This window comes from Schistocerca gregaria, chromosome X, assembly GCF_023897955.1.
Source record: "Schistocerca gregaria isolate iqSchGreg1 chromosome X, iqSchGreg1.2, whole genome shotgun sequence".
Lineage (NCBI taxonomy): Eukaryota > Metazoa > Arthropoda > Insecta > Orthoptera > Acrididae > Schistocerca > Schistocerca gregaria.
The window spans coordinates 651,526,818-651,548,374 of NC_064931.1; the positions used below are offsets into that span (position 1 = coordinate 651,526,818).

The 21,557-nt window shown below is 40.9% G+C and overlaps 1 protein-coding gene across 1 annotated transcript in view; it reads right to left on the reverse strand.

The window, feature by feature from the left end:
- Nucleotides 1-21,557, reverse strand: part of LOC126297498 (ras-related protein Rab-39B-like) — a 153,604-nt gene that overhangs the window by 83,191 nt on the left and 48,856 nt on the right. The gene's annotated exons all lie outside the window — the stretch shown is intronic.

The window sequence follows — 21,557 nt, forward strand, 5'->3', positions numbered from 1 at the left end:
CAGGTTCGAATCCTGCCTCGAGCATGGATGTGTGTGACGTCCTTAGGTTAGTTAGGTTTAACTAGTTCTAAGTTCTAGGGGACTGATGACCTCAGAAGTTAAGTCTCATAGTGCTCAGAGCGATTTTTAAACATCGGGATTCGAGCAGCCAGGCGAGGCACCGGTTGACCACGTGTTCAAGAGTCTTACCCATGCAACTGGTAAGGGATATACTCCGGTAACTATTAGGGACGCTACAGTCCTTACCCGATTTCCAGAACTGAATTAATATTGCCTCCTTCCAAGTTGTGGGATACTGTCCATCAAATCAGATCCGATTGAACCAAGAAAGGAGCTGTCTCTTCGATTCACGGCATACATTACGACGTATGGAATAATGGATCTTATCAGTTCCTGGAGCAATGTTTCTAGCTGCAGACAAAGCCGATTCCAGTTTTCACATTGAGAACGGAAGGTTGTAGACTTCCTCATTATGTGAGAAGAAATTAAGATTCCTCATCTCTAGAATCTTACAGAACACCTTAAAAGCAGGAGCTTGTCTGGATGACGTAGTAAGGGTACAGAATGTGTTCAGCTAAAACCTGAGCCATGTCTTCTGGCGTGTGCAACACCACCCCATTACTTAACAAGGCCGTAAGGGAACATGTACTGCCCTTGACTGAAATCCGTCTTATTGTTTCCCAAACTTGCGCAGTGGAAGTGGACCAATTAACGGAAGTCGTGAATTTCCTCCTGGAAGCCCTCTTCCGTTCTTTGATCACTCGCCTCACATGTGCTCTCACAGATCTGAAGACATGAAGGTTTCCTGTAGATGGACAGTGTTTTGAAGTTCCGCAGAACTGTTCACCTGGCCCTGCTTGCCAGTCGACAGTAATCATTCCACCAAGGTACAGGCCGTCATCTGAGGTGCTTATACTCGACTGGGGGATGGACTCTGCTGCCGCCTATTTGATCTCTCAAGTGATGTGGGATACCGTCTCCTGTCCATAACCCTTTCGTAAAAATAGGCTGTCGACTGTACTGTGACCAGTTTACCCTTTGTATCATCCATCTTCGTGGAATCCTGTCAGCCACCGTCCTAGTCAGCAGCTGGATCCACACTGGGAAGTGGTCACTAGAACGTAAATCTGGAGCCACTTCCCACTGAACTGAGTCTGCAATAGCTGGGGAACAAAAACAAAGGTCAATGGCTGAAAAAGACCCTATAGCTATGGAAAAGTGTGTCCTCTGACCCGCGTTCAGAAGGTAGATATTATCAGAATGGACATGTCGTTCGATCACCCGACCCCTGGAGAAAGTGGTAGCCGCGCCCCACAGCACATTGTGGGCGCTGAAGCATGCCCAGAGCTCATGGTGACCGAGGGTTAGTCCCCAGCTCAGAAATCCCGGGTTGTCAAGCCCGTACTCAGCAAACGAATGCTGAGCTCCTGAGGGGTATACATAGTGAGCCGACAGTGCCTTGAGCATTTATATTGCCCACCTGTGAGCTGCTGTCTACAGTCTTTTTAACGAAAATGTATTATTTAATAGCAAGAAACACTACCACAGCATCATCTGCAAAAAGCCTCAGTGAACTTCCGATGTCATCCACAAGGTCATTTATGTATATTGTGAAAAGCAACGGTCCTACGACACTCCCCTGCGGCACACCTGAAATCACTGACTTCGGAAGACTTCTCTCCATCGAGAATGACATGCTGCGTTCTGTTATCTAGGAACTCTTGAATCAATTCACGCAATTGTTCTGATAGTCCATATGGTCTTACTTTGTTCATTAAAAGACTGTGGGGAACTGTATCAAACGCCTTTCGGAAGTCCAGAAACACAGCATCTACCTGGGAACCAGTCTACGGCCCTCTGAGTCTCGTGGAACTAATAAAGTTGTCAGCTCCGTAGATGATGATGATGGCACATTGCATCTAAAAACCACTGTTTGATCTCTGTATGTAGCTTTACACTAGATAATGGCTGGCATTTTCGAATATCAACAATATAAGATTTTTAAACGTTGATGTTAGTATTTCGAGAGAGACAAACAAGCCTATATGCATTTGCGATTTGCATTGTTGCATACACTAGTTCACCCATTACTCCAACCTGATATGGATCCTACATGCTTCGGCATAGGTCGCACAGTGCTATTTGGAGAGTCTTTTGTTAAAAGAGACTTTAGTTTTCCACTGGCCTACAAATGAATCACATCCTGCTAGTTGGTTAATTTACAATTAAGCCTTTGTGATCCTTGCACTCCAAATAATCAAGGATTACTATCATCCTGTTGCTTTATTATATAACCCATTCCATTTGTGACCATCTTTTAGTCAAAGACGCTATATTTTGACAGTTTTTAAAATGCACAGGTTTACATTTCTCTACATGAAGAGCTAGCAGTCATATTTCACGGCAAAATGGATATTTTATTCATGTTTTACAAGTTATTAAAGTTTTTATCCGATAACTCCTCATCCAGATATCATCCACGGACAATCTGAAACAAACGAATGCTATTCACAAAGTCATTAACATACAATAATATTAGTGAAAGAACCCAACTTAATGCAAGATGTGATTAATTTGAGCTTTATACCACAGATTAAATACCTAGAGCCTAGATAAGGTTTACAGAACCGTACGTCATGCGACAGATAATTCAATGTACCTAGGGACCGATGACCTTAGCAGTTTGGTCCCGTAGGGGATTACCACAATTTTCCAAATCTTCACTGCGTTATTTCTGTTCATAGCTCTTACGGTGTTACGTGTGGAGAGCTCGAGTTTAGTTTCCCAAGATCGGTGTTCTCGGAATCCCTACTACTGCACGGGGAAATAAGTTTTATTTCAGGTGTGTCATCTTTCAACATGTGTGACACGCCAAGCTGGACAAATGATACGTGTGATACAATTGTGTGATGTACGTGACTGCACCACCAGCTCTTGGTATTCCTAGTATCAGCTTCTACTTCAGGGAAGTCATCGGTCCCGCTAACAAGTAAGTCCTACACTCTTTCTTCACACCGAAGGATGTGCCTCAGTTGTTAGCACACTGGATTCACATTCGAGAGTACGGCGGTTCAAATTCCTGTTTCGGTATCCGGACCTTCATTTTCGCGGACCCCTAAAATCGTTTAAGCAAATAATGGGATGATTCCTTTTAAGGAGAATACGGTCAATTCCTTTCCCCATTCTTCCCCTCTTCCGAATTCGAGCTCCATTTCTGATGACTTCGTCGTCGGTGGCAAGTTTAAATTTATAGTTTTTGGTCAAATTTTTACGTGGAGCGAAAACAATTACATAATGGATTTTGGTCCGAACTTTCGTATCCAAACGGAGAATGGGAAATGTACAAATAGGGGATCAACAAAGTAATCGGGTTAATTAAGGGAAACTTAGTGATTTGCGGAAAGATTGAAATATTTCATGAAGCCCTGATGCTAGTTAGGCAAATAAAAAAAAAAAAAAACCTAATCACTGCATAAACTGAAAATTCTCTGGTTTCCGTTGCTCTACATAGTAGTAGTAGTAGTAGTAGTAGTAGTAGTAGTAGTAGTAGTAATATTTTATACAATAAAATTCATGCTTTCTCAGAAAACTGAAGCAGCTCTTGGAAAAAAGGGTCAAATGTTTTGTGAAATGTTTTTTCTAAAAGTTCGGAATAAAACATTACATAAACATCTGACACACCTTTGAATGGTGCTGGAGATGATGTACAGCTTATGTGTCGATTAAGAATTTTAAGTTCAATGTTTAGCTTAGAATCAGGGAAATTCTAGAATCTTGGAATTTTGAAGAGTATTAGAAGATATTTGTACTGTGGAATTTCAGTCAGCGGTCTCCTCGCGTCACTAACGTGTATTTCAAGTGCTGTACGTGATTTCGAGCCTAACTCAAGGGTGCTTCAAATGTTTCTCTAATGTGTTTTATTTCTTTCTTTTAGGCAAATCGTTGTACAAAATATTTGACCGTATTTTTTCAAATTTTTTCCTCAGCATACTTCAAAGATTTTATTCATTGAGACACTGAAGTTTGCCATTTGCCGAATACGGAAGCCTTCAGTGTAACTCATCAACTAAGCTTTTTCCTTCTCCTCCCCACTTGTCTGGTAGAGACGCATGGCAAACGTTCATCAGCAATTACCCCTCTTAGTACCTTTCCAAAGTCGCTAGCGAACAGCTGTGTACTTAAAGTAGTCCGGGAACCAAAGAACACATTTTTATTCCATTTAGTGACGCCCAGAAGACACTAAGTCAAATTAGTACCGATATGTTGATGTTAACTGTGATTTGTTCGTTTTGCCCTTGAAATATAATATACTTTTATCACTATCCTATACTTTTTACTGCGATTCCTCCACGGTACACGGTAATGTAACTTTTTGGCTGTCATTGTTTACTAGGTTCCGGTGGCTGGTTCACAGAGAGAAATCGATTAAATGAAGTCCCACTGTGCACTTTGAAGCCATAGAACTATCGGAGAAGACAAAGGTATCTAATCGAGTTCCAGCTGCTGATCAGTTTTAATTTGTTACGAAGAGTATCTCACAGATACTCCACGGATGAGTAGAACCTTCCATGAGAAATGTGCCACTTTTTTTTAGCTAGTTCTTTCACTGCTGCACGTTACAGATTTGCTCAATATTCTATATCTTATCCGAATGCTAAAGCGATAATCATGTAGTTTCATTTGATGAAGATGTTTTGTTCGCGAAAACGTTACTCTTACTGTTCTTTGTCTATGAAAAATCGTCTCCACGCTTCTATTGCTGCAATTCAGTTTTCCTCTGTTGCCCTTTACCACAGTTTCCTGTATTTCGGCTTTCCATCAAACTGCTGTGGAGGAAATGCTGGTTACTAATACATTTGCAACTTAATTCCAGTTAAAATGGTGGTGTTCCTTAGTACTTCAGAGCTGCGCTGTGTACTATCCTTCTCGCGGCTTTTATTGCTATTTCGCAGGAGACCGTTTGCGTTATTTTTCGATAATCATCTTGTAATATGAAACATCGCGAATCCGTTTAGGCAATTCTGATTTACTCCTGAGGCGCCAGTTTATTGACATTAACAGCTTTCTACCCATGGAGATATTTCCTCATTGGTTTCTTAACCCGATTATCTACATTTTCTTTAATATTCAACAGCTTTGTAGTGGCAAACAGCCGTAACTTTCGCACCAGTGACAATGGCTCATTACCATCATAGTCGTGAGAGTTGATCTGTGAAGTGTCATTCTCTAGCTGCTTGTGTAACTTTAACCACTACCCACGCCTTAAGGCAGCTATAATATACGGAATGGATATACAGGGTGTAAAGAGTACTACGTATGCAAAATTTTATAGTGTTTATCTCCTCGGAACACTTTCTGGCAGATGTCACTGGTCCAGGGTTCCCGCGCTAGAAGTCACTAGTGATGTTCGGGAACGGTGTTGAAGTTGCCGTGTCACGAATTTTGTTTTAGAGATGTTACTGAATATATACGTTAACATTAATGTTAACTTGCGTGCTAATTATTACCTAACACGACCTGATTGGGCTGTATCTCCTGCCTAGCATGTACGGCGAAGTAAATTACAGCATCTTTCTACGTGAAGTACTACCGGAATGTTTGATAACGTGCCGCTATTAATCAGACAATTACGATTTCACCACGGCGGGGCTCCAGCACCCTTTACCGTTGATATCAGAACATTACGACAATGTCTTCCCCAAATGTTTCATTTGGGAGGACTGAGGCATTACCGTTCTGCCAAAATCAAACCTATGGATTTCTTTATGTGGAGGACATGAAGTGTGTGAACGAGAGACAGATAGCCACTCCAGAACAGCTGGTACCCAGTGTGGCTGAAGCTGCAGCCATTGTTCGTGAAATACCTGTTTGAGTGAGAGAGAGGACATTCATCAAGCAGATTCGTCTGCAATGAGTAGCTGCAGTGTTACTTTGTGGTGATATATTAGACATGTCCCGTCTCTGGGGCAATGCCAGGTGAAGATTTGATTACAGAATTAAGTCAACTACATATTGTATTCTCTTAAACTAGTAACATGTCTACAGCATTAGAAAGCCCCAAGTTTAAAAAGTAGCATTTTTCCTTTTTGTTCATTTCACCTCACTAACATACTAAGGCAGCTGCAATTGCGACGGAATCCTGAAACAGTATTGTTAAATAAACAACGGAAACAAGACAGATGATTAACTTATTTTAAAAAGCCCGTTCACAATATGAAAACTACTGTGAAATTTCTTCATTTATGTTGTTGTAAACCCACACCAATTCTCATGTCACCAGATATTGATGCCCTTAAAAATTACATTATTACACTGAAACAACTATAGTTGTTTATAATTAGCGGTGGATAAAGTTTAGCATATTAACCACAGGTGTGGAATGAAGGTACAAAGCTAACCAAGCTTATGATAATCCTATGTGGACCTTGTTTTACAAGACAATCCTCTGACGTAGTGAAGCACACGATCCACACTTCGCAGTCTCAACAGCGTGACATGTGCTATTAAGTGCCAGTCCAAGGCTTTGGCGACGATCCTAGGACGTGAGACATGTTAGTCACATGCCAGTACAAGGTCGACAAAGGGTACCCACTCCACATGACCGATAACCGACCTTAGCTGTAGGATGAAATACAACGATATGTGCAACACAGTTGTCTGCGGAGCTTACACACGCTTCCGGATTGTTTCCCGACATACAGTGTTTAAGAGGCAATTGACCCGTATTCCAGCCGTTCGTGAATGTGTATCCCAGTCATGGTAATACAGAAACCGGCCCGTTTGTTGTTGAACATTGAGACTGGGGTCATGAATAAACTCTTTGCAGAATAATCCCTCTTCAGGCAGGAGAATGTTGTTTGTGGCACATTCCTCCTGAATGAAAGTTTTAGTTCTTACAATCACAGCATTATCTTTGAGAGATACCAGTGGATGGGGAGGCGGCATGTGAGATAGACGTATAGAACTTCAGACCACTTTCAATGGTCAGAAGAGCACTTAACAGCCAGAGATACAGACAGGCACTGCAGTCACGTATGTGTGGTCTTAGAGACGAGGTTGGCCCATAGTTCGTATTCAAGAACACTAACATTCGTTAAGACAATAACAGCAGTGGCTCCATACGGCAGCCATAGTATACAGCTAGTGCGAAGATTTTAATTTTCTTAGATCAGCTGTTTGCTTTCTCATAGAAGCAGGCAAAGAACTAAGTCCTCTAGTGCTTCTTAATGGCCTATTTCCGTCATGTGTGTATTCAGTACATCTAGACCGATTATTATCTGGGGTCAGTTGTAGCGAGAGTACTTGCTTGTTACTTTTCATATTTCGACTGATTTACTTGTGTGTGCTTACGGCACCTAAGGCCGCCTGTAAAGATTACGCTGGATCTCAGCAACCTTGGGCCGTAAGCCACTTTTAATGCCCAACAAATGCAAGCGTCAGATCTTCCGGCAGCTTTTTAGATTATCTGAACAGATAACTAGGGTTTATATCTTAATTCTCTCATATGCTTTGTTTTATCTGATCGTGAAAAATGTCTAAGGATTTTGTTTGCATGTGGGTGCAGAAATAATTGGTAGTTGTCGATTCAAATGTAAGATGCGTCCGCGACATTCGACATACTTCAAACTGTTTCTACAGTGACTCCTCTGTAGGCCCGCTAAGCAATTCGTTTAGATGTAATTCACCATAGGTTAACTTTTAGCTATGCAAAGGTAGCCTTTCCCTGCCGGTTATAAAATGAAAATGTATAACTTAAGTGCAGAAGTGTTCAGGGCAAGATTTTTTATTTATTCGAATTTATTAACAGCAGAATCGCGTTAGGAGTATTTTGAACAGAAATTTGTCAGAACCAGAAACAAGCTACAGAAAAATCTTTAATTTCTAATGGAGTAAGTATCAGAAAGGAACATGTGAAATAATATTGCTGAGGGTCTGCGTTAAAAATAAAAATAAGGACACGAAAATTTGTAGTCAACAACTCGCTGGCGACATCAGAGTGAATGGTTCAAATGGCTCTAAGCGCTATAGGACTTAATATCTGAGGTCATCAGTCCCCTAGACGAACTTCTTAAACGTAACTAACATAAGGACATCACACACATCCATGCCCGAGGCATAATTTGAACCTGTGACCGTAGCAGCAGCGCGGTTCCGAGCTGAAGCGCCTACGTCTACGTGATTACTCTGCTATTCACAATAAACTGCCTGGCAGAGGCTTCAATGAACCACCTTCAAGCTGTCTAACGGCACGCGGGAAAAACGAGCACCTAAATTTTTCTGTGGGAGCCCTAATTTCTCTTATTTTATGGTGATAATCGTTTCTCCCTATGTAGGTGGGTGCCAATAGAATGTTTCACAATCGGAGGAGAAAACTGGTGAATTAAATTTCATGAGAAGATCCCGTCGCAACGAAAAACGCCTTTGTTTTGGTGATTGCCACTCCAATTTACGTATCATGTCTGTGACACTATCTCCCCTATTTCGCGATAATACAAAACGAGGTGCCCTTCTTTGTTCTTTTTCGATGTCATCCGTCAGTCCCACCTGTTGCCGGATCCCACCGCACAGCAATACTCCAGAACAGGGCGGACAAGTGTGGTGTAAGCAGTTCTTTAGTAGACCTATTGCACCTTCCAAGTGTTCTGCCAATGAATCGCAGTCTTTGGTTTGCACTACCCACAATATGATCTATGTGATCGTTCCAATTTAGGTTATCACAGCGGCCGGCTCAGAGAGTGAACACAAGCTCTACGTGAAGAACGATATAAAAAGAAATCTGTCATACTTTTTCTTAAGTGATTTAGGAAAATTACAGGTAATCAAAATCTGGATGGCCTGATGGGACTTTGAACACCCCAAATGTGAATCTAGAGCTTTAATTACTGCACAACTTCGTTTGGTGGTTCACGTGAACTGGCTGCTTCTATGCGACGTCTAAATCAGTAATAACTGATAGAACACTTCAGAACAATGTATTGGGGACAAATTCCCCGGTCACACTATGATAGAGGGACTTCAATTTGCCAGCTGTAAACTAGGAAATATTTGCTTCTATGCTTACGAGAGATGATATCCGAGACGCTTTCATTTGGTAGTGAAAAGTATTAGATTTGAAGGTACCAAACAGACTGGAATTTTTTTCATTGAGTCAACACAGCGAGAAAACAGAACAAGGATCTTCAGCTCTAACGATCACTATAGGTGAAAGGGAAGTCAAGAAGCCGGCCGGAGTGGCCGTGCGGTTCTGGGCACTACAGTCTGGAGCAGAGCGGCCGCTACGGTCGCAGGTTCGAATCCTGCCTCGGGCATGGATGTGTGTGATGTCCTTATGTTAGTTAGGTTTAATTAGTTCTAAGTTCTAGGCGACTGATGACCTCAGAAGTCGCATAGTGCTCAGAGCAATTTTTTTGAAGTCAAGAAATTAAGTACATATTTCAGCTGAACCAGTGCGCCAAGAAAATGATTAGTCAACCCCAACAACCGGCAGCAAACATCTGAAAGTATCGTATGCCACGTGATGTATAAGTTTGTGACGTGGAAAATGATGAGACAAGGTGAAGTTCAACCACGGCTTAATAACTATGTTAGACTGTTACTCCGAAGACTCAGAGCTTCGTGACAGATTGTAAGCCAAATCGTCTATAACAAAAGACGAGCGCAGCCAAAACCAGTTCAAAAACAGCCACAAAAGAATGTTTAATTCAGTTCTGAAATAAGATGCAGAGTTCTCAAAATGCATGGGAAATTTTGGGTCTATGTTAAATCGGTCAATTTATCAACGCTATCTAACAGATTTTCTTTCATTATGATAGCCTCGAAATAAAAGACGATATATGAAGACTGAAGTACTAATTCTCTACGCACAAATTGTTTTACTGATGAAGGCTGCAACACAGTTTCTACTTTCCATTGTGGAACGGATGTGAACATGACAGATATAACAATTTCTCGTACAGCATGTGGATTATCATAGTGACAACTTTTGTAATAGCTGAGAAGAAAATCTCCACACCAGTAGCACTTTTTTTTATTATTTATAACCACGACCGGTTTCGTTCCCCAGTGACCCAGTGGTATGTGTCAAGCGTGCTGAGAGGGCATACGACGACGGTTGACAGTCGCATTGTTCCCTTTCGGCTCGATAAAAATAACAGTGCATCTGGTGCGGACATTTTCTTTTAAACATATAGTGTTAATACGGCACTGTACACAGTACGTTAGCTGTAAACAGCAATGACTATATGGCGTTACAAAACTGTCAGTCTTACTAACGTCCCTGTTAAGTAATTTTGTCATTACCGGTTTTTTATTTAACGGCAGAAAAAGAGTGCGGACATGTAAATATAAAATGTGACAGTGGCAAGAAGAAATCAAATCTTGATAAATTTACTTCTCTGCGAAAGAGCGAGAAATAATAGGTTAAAGTTGGCAGTTGATCAAAGAGTCAGTATAAATTTGAAAACTGAATAAACCACGGATTAATGTAGATAGAGGGGTAAAAATTTACACACATTGTTGGAATGACATGGGGTTTTATTAGAATAAAAAAACACCCCATATTGCTAGACTTGTGAAAGATCTCTTGCGCTCGTCTTTTTGTGGTGATCGTGAGCTCAGCCGCCACTTTCGTCATGCTTGGCCTCCCAAGTCCCCAGACCTCAGTCCGTGCGGTTATTGGTTTTAGTGTTACCGGAAGTCTCAAGAGTATCGTGATCGACCGACATCTCTAGGGATGCTGAAAGACAACATCCGACGCCAATGTCTCACCATAACTCCGGACATGCTTTACAGTGCTGTTTACAACATTATTCCTCGACTACAGCTATTGTTGAGGAATGATTGACATATTGAGTATTTCCTGTAAAGATCATCATCTTTGCTTTGTCTTACTTTGTTATGCTAATTATTGCTATTCTGATCAGATGAAGCGCCATCTGTCGGACATTTTTTGAACTTTTGTATTTTTTTGGTTCTAATAAAACCCCATCTCATTCCAAGCAAGTGCGTCAATTTGTACCTCTGTCTACATTATTTCGTGATTTATTCAGTTTTCAAATTTATACTGACTTTTTGATCACCCGTTATATAGGGACTTTAGAATGTAGTCACATCTCGTCCCAGGCTAAGAGCATTGGGCAACAAGAATGATGCATGGTCAGACGAGAGCACATATTCCAGATGTCCTGTAGACACAGATCCGTTGCAGTACGAATAACAAATTGCAATATATTGTGGGAAGTATGCAGGACAGTATAATTCTTGGCGGTGAAATTTCTAAATTGCACGCCGATTCACGGCGAATTCTGGTGTTGTATGAACTAAAAGCGTCCATCCTTAGTCAAATTGAGTCAAGAATTTGACCAAGGCTGCACAGACCTGGATGATCACGATATGCCATACCGTCCAGATCTTCCATCACGTAATTTCCATCTTTTCGGCAAGCTGAAAGAACATCTGGGGAAAGGTTTTCGAACGATAAGGACGTTCAGAATGCGGTTCTAGAATGGCTCTGTGACCAAAGGGCAGATTTCTGTTTTCGAAACTATGCTGAAAAATGGTGTCAGGTGTCTGTGTCACTTTGAGGTGTAGTGAAGTATTCAAAAATTACTTGGCCTGTCATGGTAATGTGTAAATAACGTTTTGAAGTCCTCTTGTAAAAGAAAAAGATCAGTAAATAGGGATACGGAAAGGCGAGGTAGTGGTGCTAATGTGATACTAACACTAGTCAGCTGTTGCACAGAAGGTAACAGATGAAACTTTAGTTTCCTTCTGAATCCAGTGTGATTTGGAACCGACACAGGTTACTGGGTAGTTCGTTCTAGAGTGGTGTGACTTAAGTGCAGGAGCAGGTGGAGAATTATTTACGGTGGTGGATAGTGTGATATTCGCTATTTTTGACTTCATTAAAACAGCAAATAGTTAATACTTTCAGCCAGAAGGCAAATACTTGTTTATAAAGAATGATTAATGTATAATAAGGCGTCGCATAGCGACGGTGGAATTTCATAAATAATGTAATTCGTCGTCTTTGGGCAGCAATATAAATAGAAGAATACGGGTAGATATGCGATCCTTCACTATTTTGTTCGCTGGAGAACAAATGAAGCCTTGAGCGCGAAACACTTTTACCGTTTTTCTTAAGTATAACGGACGCAGATTTGTGACAGTCTGATCTAATTTATACTAAATGTATAAAAACATGTTACGTCTAAGTTTGAGTGAAGTATAGAAACAAGAACTGTTATAACTTATCGAAACGACGTATGAGCGACTCAAGAGGGCAATGGCTATATAAAAGAGCGTTCAATGGACATGAAACGGACATAAAAATCTACTGTCATTGTAGTACTAAGCTTAAGGTACAATATATGTTTTAGTTATAATAAATATTTGTTCTGGGAATACTGAATCATTTAGCAGTGCTCATTCCTATCATCTCAGTATTTTCATTTTAATTATGCATTTTGCTAAGATTACAGACACCAAGATCAGCAGTCCAATGTGCGTGTTACATTGATAAAAAGGAAACTGGTTTATCGTTTTCTTGTATCAGCTCTAATATTGAATTTCCCTTTTGTGTGATATTACAGTTTTTTGCGCCCTTAAGAACTTTCTGGTCCCTTAGGAAATTGTTTTGTCATAACAATAACTTCACAACCGGGTATGATCGTACCTACGATAATGAAGTAATTAGAAAGACGATAATGCAATTTCTTAATCAATAGCACGCTAGCTGTGACTGCTTCCAGTCACGCGAAACTGCAAGTAAAAACTTTTCACATTTCATAATGCAATATTTTATGACAATGGTCATTCCATGATTCTTACGCCAATAGTGATTGATAAAACAGTAAGCGAAATCTCAAATTTCAAATCTTCCATTGAATAACATCACTTTTATTTTGTTACATCACAATAGGTACAACCAAATTGCTCATTTCCTGAAATTTTAATTTTCATTTTGGCGAGGCTGTTCTTTCCCGTTAAGATCCTCATCGAAGATTAGACCGAAATCTTTTATTAATTTTCGATGGGATAACTACTTGATATCATGGGGCATAAGAGAACCTCACCCTCAACAATATTCCCTGATCAACTTTCAGTGTTATATTTGGATGCTGTGACTTCTTTTTGTGCCAATCGTGTTACTCAACAAGCTCCATCATTCACACTGTATACAGCGGGAGCAATTTATCACAGATTAAATGTAGTAAGATCGGCGCATGGAAACGTCTTCGTGATTATGAGTTCAGAAATACAAACAAGAGTCAGGTGACTCATAGAATAAAGAGAGAAAAATCACCGACGATGCTCAGAGTAACAAGGTGAAACAAGACTGGTTAAAAACAGTAATTCTTTTGGCAAAGGCAAATAATAGTTATTGTCAACAAGACGAATAGCGTTTATCTAGTATTTCATTCGCCTTAGTCGTTTCAGATTATATCAGTCCAAAGTTGTACATTTCATACATTCCAATGTGTGGAAACCTGGTTCTGTAGGACGGCCTGTGCAACGGAGCATCGCCATTGACCGACGAAGACATGGCACATGTGCAGCCGTCTGTAAATCATTGCTCATGTCAACACGAGAGACTGCTACTGCCTGGGATCAGAGGCCATTCTCTATTCCTTCAGGCGGATGATTTCATGAAGACATCCAGCATCACACTGTAGACGAAAGTACAACTCGCGATTTAGAGTATCGTCTGCAGAACTATTTAGGGTCCTATTCTTTGGAGCCCAGTGGGCGACTGAAACCAGCTCAGAAAATTATTCGACCTTCTGATGGTGATAGGTTAGAATACCCGGTTCGTGGGTTCGGTTAGTTGCATGCCGTACTCAGAGGTTAAGAGATAATCCACATTAAAGCAGAGGGGAATAATCCATATTTTCAGGTAGAAAGAGAAAATGTTAATACGCTTAAGTTAACAGGGGCACCCATCGTAAGGTCCCACAAGCATTTTTACTTATTAAAGATAGTTATGACGAAATAGTACTAGGAACGCAGCGACTGACTACAGCAAAATCAAAGAATGCTCAAGACATAGCACTCATTCAGGAAGAGTGAATGCCAGACCACTCTAATGTGGGTTTGCCATGGTTTGCTCAATTCAGGTGAGTGCATGGATGGTTCTTCTGAAGTAGCCTGTCCTTGTTTAGCTGAGATAAATCTCCATCCGTAAATTTATGTCGACTTGGCAAACTGTACCCTTCGTTCCTTCTTTCGTACATCTTTAAGCTGACACTTATTTGAGAGCTTTGACTTTTCGCAGATGGCGCAATTACCTCTGACAAGTCTTAATTTTAAAAAAATTCAGATATCTAATCAGATCTTGACAAGCTCTTAATTTCGTGCAAGGATTCGTAACATGTCCTTAATTTAGATAAATGTACCACAGTGTACTTACTAAGCATAAAAAGGTAAATGTGAGCCGTCGACTCCTGTTCAAGTACAACCTTATTTCTGCACTCTTTAGTGCAGCGAGGGGCGGGAAGGAGGATGGAAAGAAGAGAGGGGGAAGGAGGGGAAAATTAAGGTTTAGTATCTTTACGATGACGAGGTCATCTGAGATGAGCTCAGGTTGGGAATGTGAGAGTAATCAATCAGCCGTGTCTTTTTTCAAAGAAATTGTCCAGAAATTTGCCTTAAACGATTCTGATAAGTTAGTTTAGTTTGTTAGGTGCATGTTCCATAGATCATTTGAACGATTCTCTTATTGAAATGATGTTGAACGTGTCAGTTCATAGGACATGTACAAATGTGTCTTTAACATTAATGAACAAACCTTTTATTCTTATTTATACAATTGCATTTAAAAGATAGTTAGCTTTTTTTTTACAGGCCACCAGTTTTGAAATGTCCAGGTGAAATGATTTTAGGTTAGATTTCAAACTTTCTTTGCTACTAAAACATTTATTATTATTGAGCAAATCATTAAAAATGTTTACTTCCTTTCTGAATCACTAACAGCTTTAATAATGGTTTACGAAGGTCCTTTTTCTCTAGTGGTTTGTTTGCGGACATCATTATTCTTCCAGAATGAGATTTTCACTCAGCAGCGGAGTGTGCGCTGATATGAAACTTCCTGGCAGATTAAAACTGTGTGCCGGACCGAGACTCGAACTCGGGACCTTTGCCTGTCACGGGCAAGTGCTCTAGCAGGTAGAAGCGAAGCTGTGAGGACGGGGCTCGTGCTTGGGTACCTCAGATGATAGAGCACTTGCCCGCGAAAGGTAAAGGTCCCGAGTTCGAGGATCGGTCCGGCACACAGTTTTAATAAGCCAGGAAGTTTCAAGTTTCATCATTATTCTTCTCAAATTGTGATGGATTATTTATGACGAATTTTAGTAGGGAATATATGTATTATATTGCTGCAGTAAAAATGCCAATCTCCTTAAAAAGGTCCCTACATGACAGCCACAGATTAACACAAAGTACTCTTACCGCTCGCTTTTGTGCAATCGATACTTTCTTTCTATTTGATGGATTACCTAAGATAATTATTCTACAAGACACGGAAAACTTTAACTTGGCAGCACCTGTGCACGCCTGTAACTGCGTCTGTGTCAGTAACTAAAAAAATCAATTTTCATTGAGTATAGTAATTAGGTGAGCTTATTTTGTATGTAAGTTTGACTTCGTGACCTGAGGCTTCGTATTTAAATGAAACGTAAAATCGCATTACGCGAGGCCGTAGTAGGTCGTATTCTGTCATAGTGAACATTGTCTGATATCTAACAGCACTCATGGTAGGTAATGATTAAAAGTTAAATTTTACTCTAAGTTGATTAAACTGTAGTTAAGCGACTGCTGAGTTCTTATTTTAAACGGAAATAATTAACCTTTTACGTTACACCATACATGTGAAGCACTAACCTGTAGGCATAATTTTTGCGGATCGTAAATAAAAAAAATTTGTGTAGTGAAAGTGTTCGCCTTTGGCCTGGATACTATCTCCAGATTTCCCGAGACATAGTAGGCAAGAAGGTTGGCTATGCGTCAAGCCATTGACCTGTTTAGTCGTCTGTTCGGACCCGTGAAAAATGCGTCTTATGACACGGACATTTCGGTGCTCAAATGGCTCTGAGCACTATGCGACTTAACTCCTGAGGTCATCAGTCGCCTAGAACTTAGAACTAATTAAACCTAACTAACCTAAGGACATCACACACAGCCATGCCCGAGGCAGGATTCGAAACTGCGACCGTAGCGATAGGTCGACTCCAGACTTAAACGCCTAGAACAGCACGGCCACTCTGGCCGGTCATTTCGGTGCAACGTAAGGAATTGGGAAATAACAAAAACCGTTTGGCCACAACCAATAATTCTGAAATCTCTGAAGAAAATATTATTCACCAGTGAACGAAAATTATTATTTGTAAGTGGATAATGTATCAGTAAATATTTGTAAACTAATGCTTAGTTTAGTTCTGTTTTGAGGACACACTTCGACAATTAGTAATATCCAACTGTGTGATTTTTTTGAACAATGAGGCACATGTAACGCAGTTTTTACATTCCCATGTTGCACCCAGTTTCTTTTTTGTGGCACATACTTCGCAAACTCTTGCTTTTTCAATGACGTGGGATCTGTGTGTTTCTCAAAGTGACCCAAATGTTGCCCAGGTAGTTTCATTGTTACATCCCCGGTCGATAATGGTACCGTCTGAAGGCACGTTTTGTAATAATGCTTCTGCTGTTTGAAGTCTAGACTCTGATTCTGTTTCCTCGTCATATTGTTTGTGTTTTACAGAATATATTAATTATAAAGTGCCAGAATGAGATTTTCACTCTGCAGCGGAGTGTGCGCTGATATGAAACTTCCTGGCAGATTAAAACTGTGTGCCCGCCCGAGACTCGAACTCGGGACCTTTGCCTTTCGCGGGCAAGTGCTCTACCATCTGAGCTACCGAAGCACGACTCACGCCCGGTACTCACAGCTTTACTTCTGCCAGTATCTCGTCTCCTACCTTCCAAACTTTACAGAAGCTCTTCTGCGAACCTTGCAGAACTAGCACTCCTGAAAGAAAGGATATAGTGGAGACATGGCTTAGCCACAGCCTGGGGGATGTTTCCAGAATGAGATTTTCACTCTGCAGCGGAGTGTGCGCTGATATGAAACTTCCTGGCAGAAGAGCTTCTGTAAAGTTTGGAAGGTAGGAGACGAGATACTGGCAGAAGTAAAGCTGTGAGTACCGGGCGTGAGTCGTGCTTCGGTTGCTCAGATGGTAGAGCACTTGCCCGCGAAAGGCAAAGGTCCCGAGTTCGAGTCTCGGTCGGGCACACAGTTTTAATCCGCCAGGAAGTTTCAATTATAAAGTGCCATATCAATAACTTCAGAAAGATTTTCGGTTCCACTTTCAAGTATTTCCTCATAACAGGGAAGCTTGCTAATATCCTATCTTGACGGTCAATACCATTCTTCCCATGTTGTAACCAATAATAAATTTTAGTTTCAAAGTAAGGTTTCGTTGACAACCGTTTTGTTTAGTCATTTCTATAGTTTCGTACTTTGTAGAAATAATATGTAAGTCCCGTTTATCCCTCCACTTTATCACTAAAATGTCATTGGAGCTTCTTATAATGTACTCTTTTAATTTTGCTTTAACAAAATCAACCGGCTTTGTTTTTCTATTAGAACTTACTGTCCCAAGAACATTTGTTCCATTTTATACTAAAGTCACAAACAGTTTCGGTGAAGTAACCAATTATCCATAGACAAAGTGTGTCATATATTCAGTACTGACTGATAACTCCATCGCATCAGTTTCAGATTCATTGTAATCAACATCTATTTTATAGTTTCCTGAATGAATCTTAAAATTATAGCACTAGCTGGAAACTGATTCGCATAGTTTAAAAATGTAATCCCAGATCTCTCACTCTTCGAGGGATGAACTTGTTTATATGAAATGTGACCTTTAAATTTCAGTAATGATTCATCAATCGCGATGTCCTCTTCCATTACACACACTACTTTTTAATAAAATAGTTTATCTCAGATGTTACTTCATATAGTTTATCCATTTTTCCAGACATATCGTTACTTGCAAAGTGTAATAACCAAGTGATTTGCAAAAATCTTCAGCGGCATAGTTTTGCTGAATATCGGTGTTTCTATGATGGTTCCTTTAGACCATTACATCTGACTTTTTGTTTTTATTTTAACCATTATTATGCGCAATGAAAAGTATATTTGAATTTTGTTGCAATTGGCATGGAGTCATGTCCCATCAGTTTTAGTTCTTGTATTTTCATTGACCATTGTTTCTTCTGCGTACTAATTCGTTCCGTGACTATATTATGCCAAAACACATTGTCTAATATTGTATAAAAGGAGTCTTTTCCACTTAATTGATCTAAAAGTGATACTCTTATGTCATGAGTGTGCGTATACTCGCAATTTTTGGCTTCTTATTTTATATTTTTCAAATCCATTCCTTTGATGACCGATACTGTCTTTATCATTGGTGTCCCATTAAATGATTAATCTTTTCGAATGTTTTCATACAGGAAACGATACCGCTACCAACACTACCATTATCGGCAGGATTTATCGAAACGCTGTCCGCAATAACACACTTGTCACTACGGTCATCAATATTAGAAGTTTTTTACTGAAATGATAGTTGCAATTCGCAAAAAGAATAAAAAAACCGACTGACACATGTAAACGCAACAGACAGGTACACAACCGATGTAAGATACTACTGATAACTGAACCACGAATCCGACTCACGTTGTCGTTTGTCCAACATAAAGTACCACGAGCCAGGCTCGCCGGCCGCGGTGGTCTCGCGGTTCTAGGCGCTCAGTCCGGAACCGCGCGACCGCTACGGCCGCAGGTTCGAATCCTGCCTCGGGCATGGATGTGTGTGATGTCCTTAGGTTAGTTAAGTGTAAGTAGTTCTAAGTTCTAGGGGACTGATGACCACAGCTGTTAAGTCCCATAGTGCTCAGAGCCATTTGAACCGAGCCAGGCTAGTCTTCTTTGTGTGAAGTTCGCCGCACCACGAGGCATGCTCGTGGTTATTGTTTATCCCCCAACTTCCTTGCCATGAGTCTCACTCGTGGGTTTAGGCCAAGGGTTATGTAATTTACTTAAGCTTTTAATCTGTGTTGCAATATGTGATGAGTTTGCATGTGCTTTAGGGTAGTCAAACGGAGTGGTACGTGTAGATGTGGGTTGGAATTCCATTAGAGCGACTGTGGTGGGGAACTGAATGGAAACTTCCATAGAGCTATAGGCTCTGAAAAAACAGAATCGCTAAACAGGAGGCAATGCTTCAGGTTGAGTTATATTGCGTGAAATTTGAGATAGATATGTTGAAGGGGAAAAAGATCTTCGGAACTTGGTAAAGATGACAAGTAACGGGAGAAAGGGGAACAGTTCTCTAATTATGACGTTTTAGTTTATAGTATCTAATACGTTTGGCTTGTTACCTGGAGCAGGAGGGGAGCCTCATCCAGCTGTAGGTTACAGTAACGTGCAGCAGAATTCTAACAAAGAAACTACGTTTAGGTTGGTATCAGAAGAGGAGGAAGACGAGGGTCTTGCTGCTACGTAGTAGCCATGGCAGAAGTGTAGGCCAGATGGTACGAGCAAAATTAGGAACAGTGTACCAGATCAAATGTATTCTGAAGCCAATACCCAGCCTTATGAAAAACGAGATTCGTGTAAAGATTTTGACAAGGAGGATCAGGTTACCATAGTAGCTGCAGCAGGGAAGAGCCTATCTGAGGACAGTAATTACAGTATTGGGGGTGACCAGGTTGAAACAGGAGTAGTAACTACATAAGTGAGAGTTTTCTGGAGGACCTACGGCATTATAACCAGCCATGGGTTAACACTGCTGTGGGCTACATGAACACTGCATTGAGCACGCTGCCGACAAATGAAATCTCTAGTACCGTGACAGCTGCTACAATTGGAAGATAGGGGATGTTCTAGACATGGTCTACATCTGAATAAGAGAAGGTAGTATCAATTGGCTGAGTTATTTGCAGAAAACGTACTGAGAGAGGAGGGGCGGGGAGGGGAGGGCGGCGACACCGTCACACAAAGCAAGATCCCTATAGCAATTGGTATCAGTTGGGTATAGTTTTTATGTTAGAACCACGATTCAGCTACCCTGTTACGAAAGAAGTAACAGAAGAGCCCCACAATATGTTTAAAAATGCACAGAAAAGTAAGGTCAACTTGATGTGACTTCGTAGGCTTTCCCGGCGTAATAAGTCTTGAAAATCTCTTCGGGTTTGCTGCCGGATCGAGTCAAGTTGATTTTAGGATCCGGCAGCAAACCCGAAGAGATTTTCAAGACTTATTACGCCGGGAAAGCCTACGAAGTCACATCAAGTACCTCTACGGGGAGGAGATGGTGAAACTTGTACGGAAGTTAGATAAACTTCGGAGGAAGAAAGGAAAGCTGTCGAGTACACTCGCCTTTTTGCTGAGATGCAATGACGAAGGTATCATTCCTAATTTCGCCAGATTTGTTCATTTTATTAGTAGTAAGAGAGCTAATAGGATTAAGGAACGTGCAAGCCTAGCACTTATAAGAGAACGCATTCGTTTTACCCGCAGACAGCTGGATATTGTTTCCAAAGATTTATTTACATTTGAACTTGTCGTCGCAGTTTTCAAGTGATGTTTGGCAGTGGGTTGTTGATTCCACATGGGCGATTTCGGATTGGGCTCATAAGAGCGCCGTTACCAGACAATCTTCGAAATTTGAACGGCTTCTTTCTCGTTCTACAGCATTAGAAGGGGATAAACGTCGGCGCGCTGTGGTTAATCTTTCTAACAAGGCGTTGGATGGGCCCACAGTGGCGGTGTTGGAGAAAGGCTTAAATTTTTCGCCCAATCCCAAGAGTCTTCCTGTCACAGAGTTCATATGCTCTGTAGAACAAGCAGTACACAGCCTACCCGAGGACCAAGCAGAAGAAATAAGGCAAGAAGTGTCCCACACATTACGTCGGGCTCAGCCACCGCGGGATAACATCTCTTCCGCAGAGAGAGCAGCCATTCGTTCCCTTAGGAATGATGATGAAGTAGCAGTTTTACCAGCTGACAAGGGGAATGCCACGGTTGTAATGACGCGGGATGATTACGTCCTAAAAATGGATTTATTACTCAACGACCCGGCATACAGAAAACTATCTAGTGACCCCACAGAAAGGATTAAACGCAAGACACTTTCACTGTTGAAAAAGAGTTCGTTGTCCGACGATTTATGTAAGAAACTTCATCCTGGTGCTGCCGTTCCGCCTAGGTTGTATGGTCTGCCTAAGGTTCATAAAGACGGGGTTCCTCTACGCCCAATTGTTAGTAATTTGGGTGCACCCACTTATAACCTGGCGAAGTATTTATCATCTGTTCTCCGTCCATATGTTGGCAAGTGTGAACACCATATTTCCAATTCGGTGGATTTTATTAATCGATTGAAATCTTTGAAGTTGAGTCCTTCAGATCTATTAGTGAGTTTTGATGTGGTATCTCTGTTTACGCAAGTTCCTCTAGAAGAGTTGCTTAATTTGATTAGTGAAAAACTGAGTGA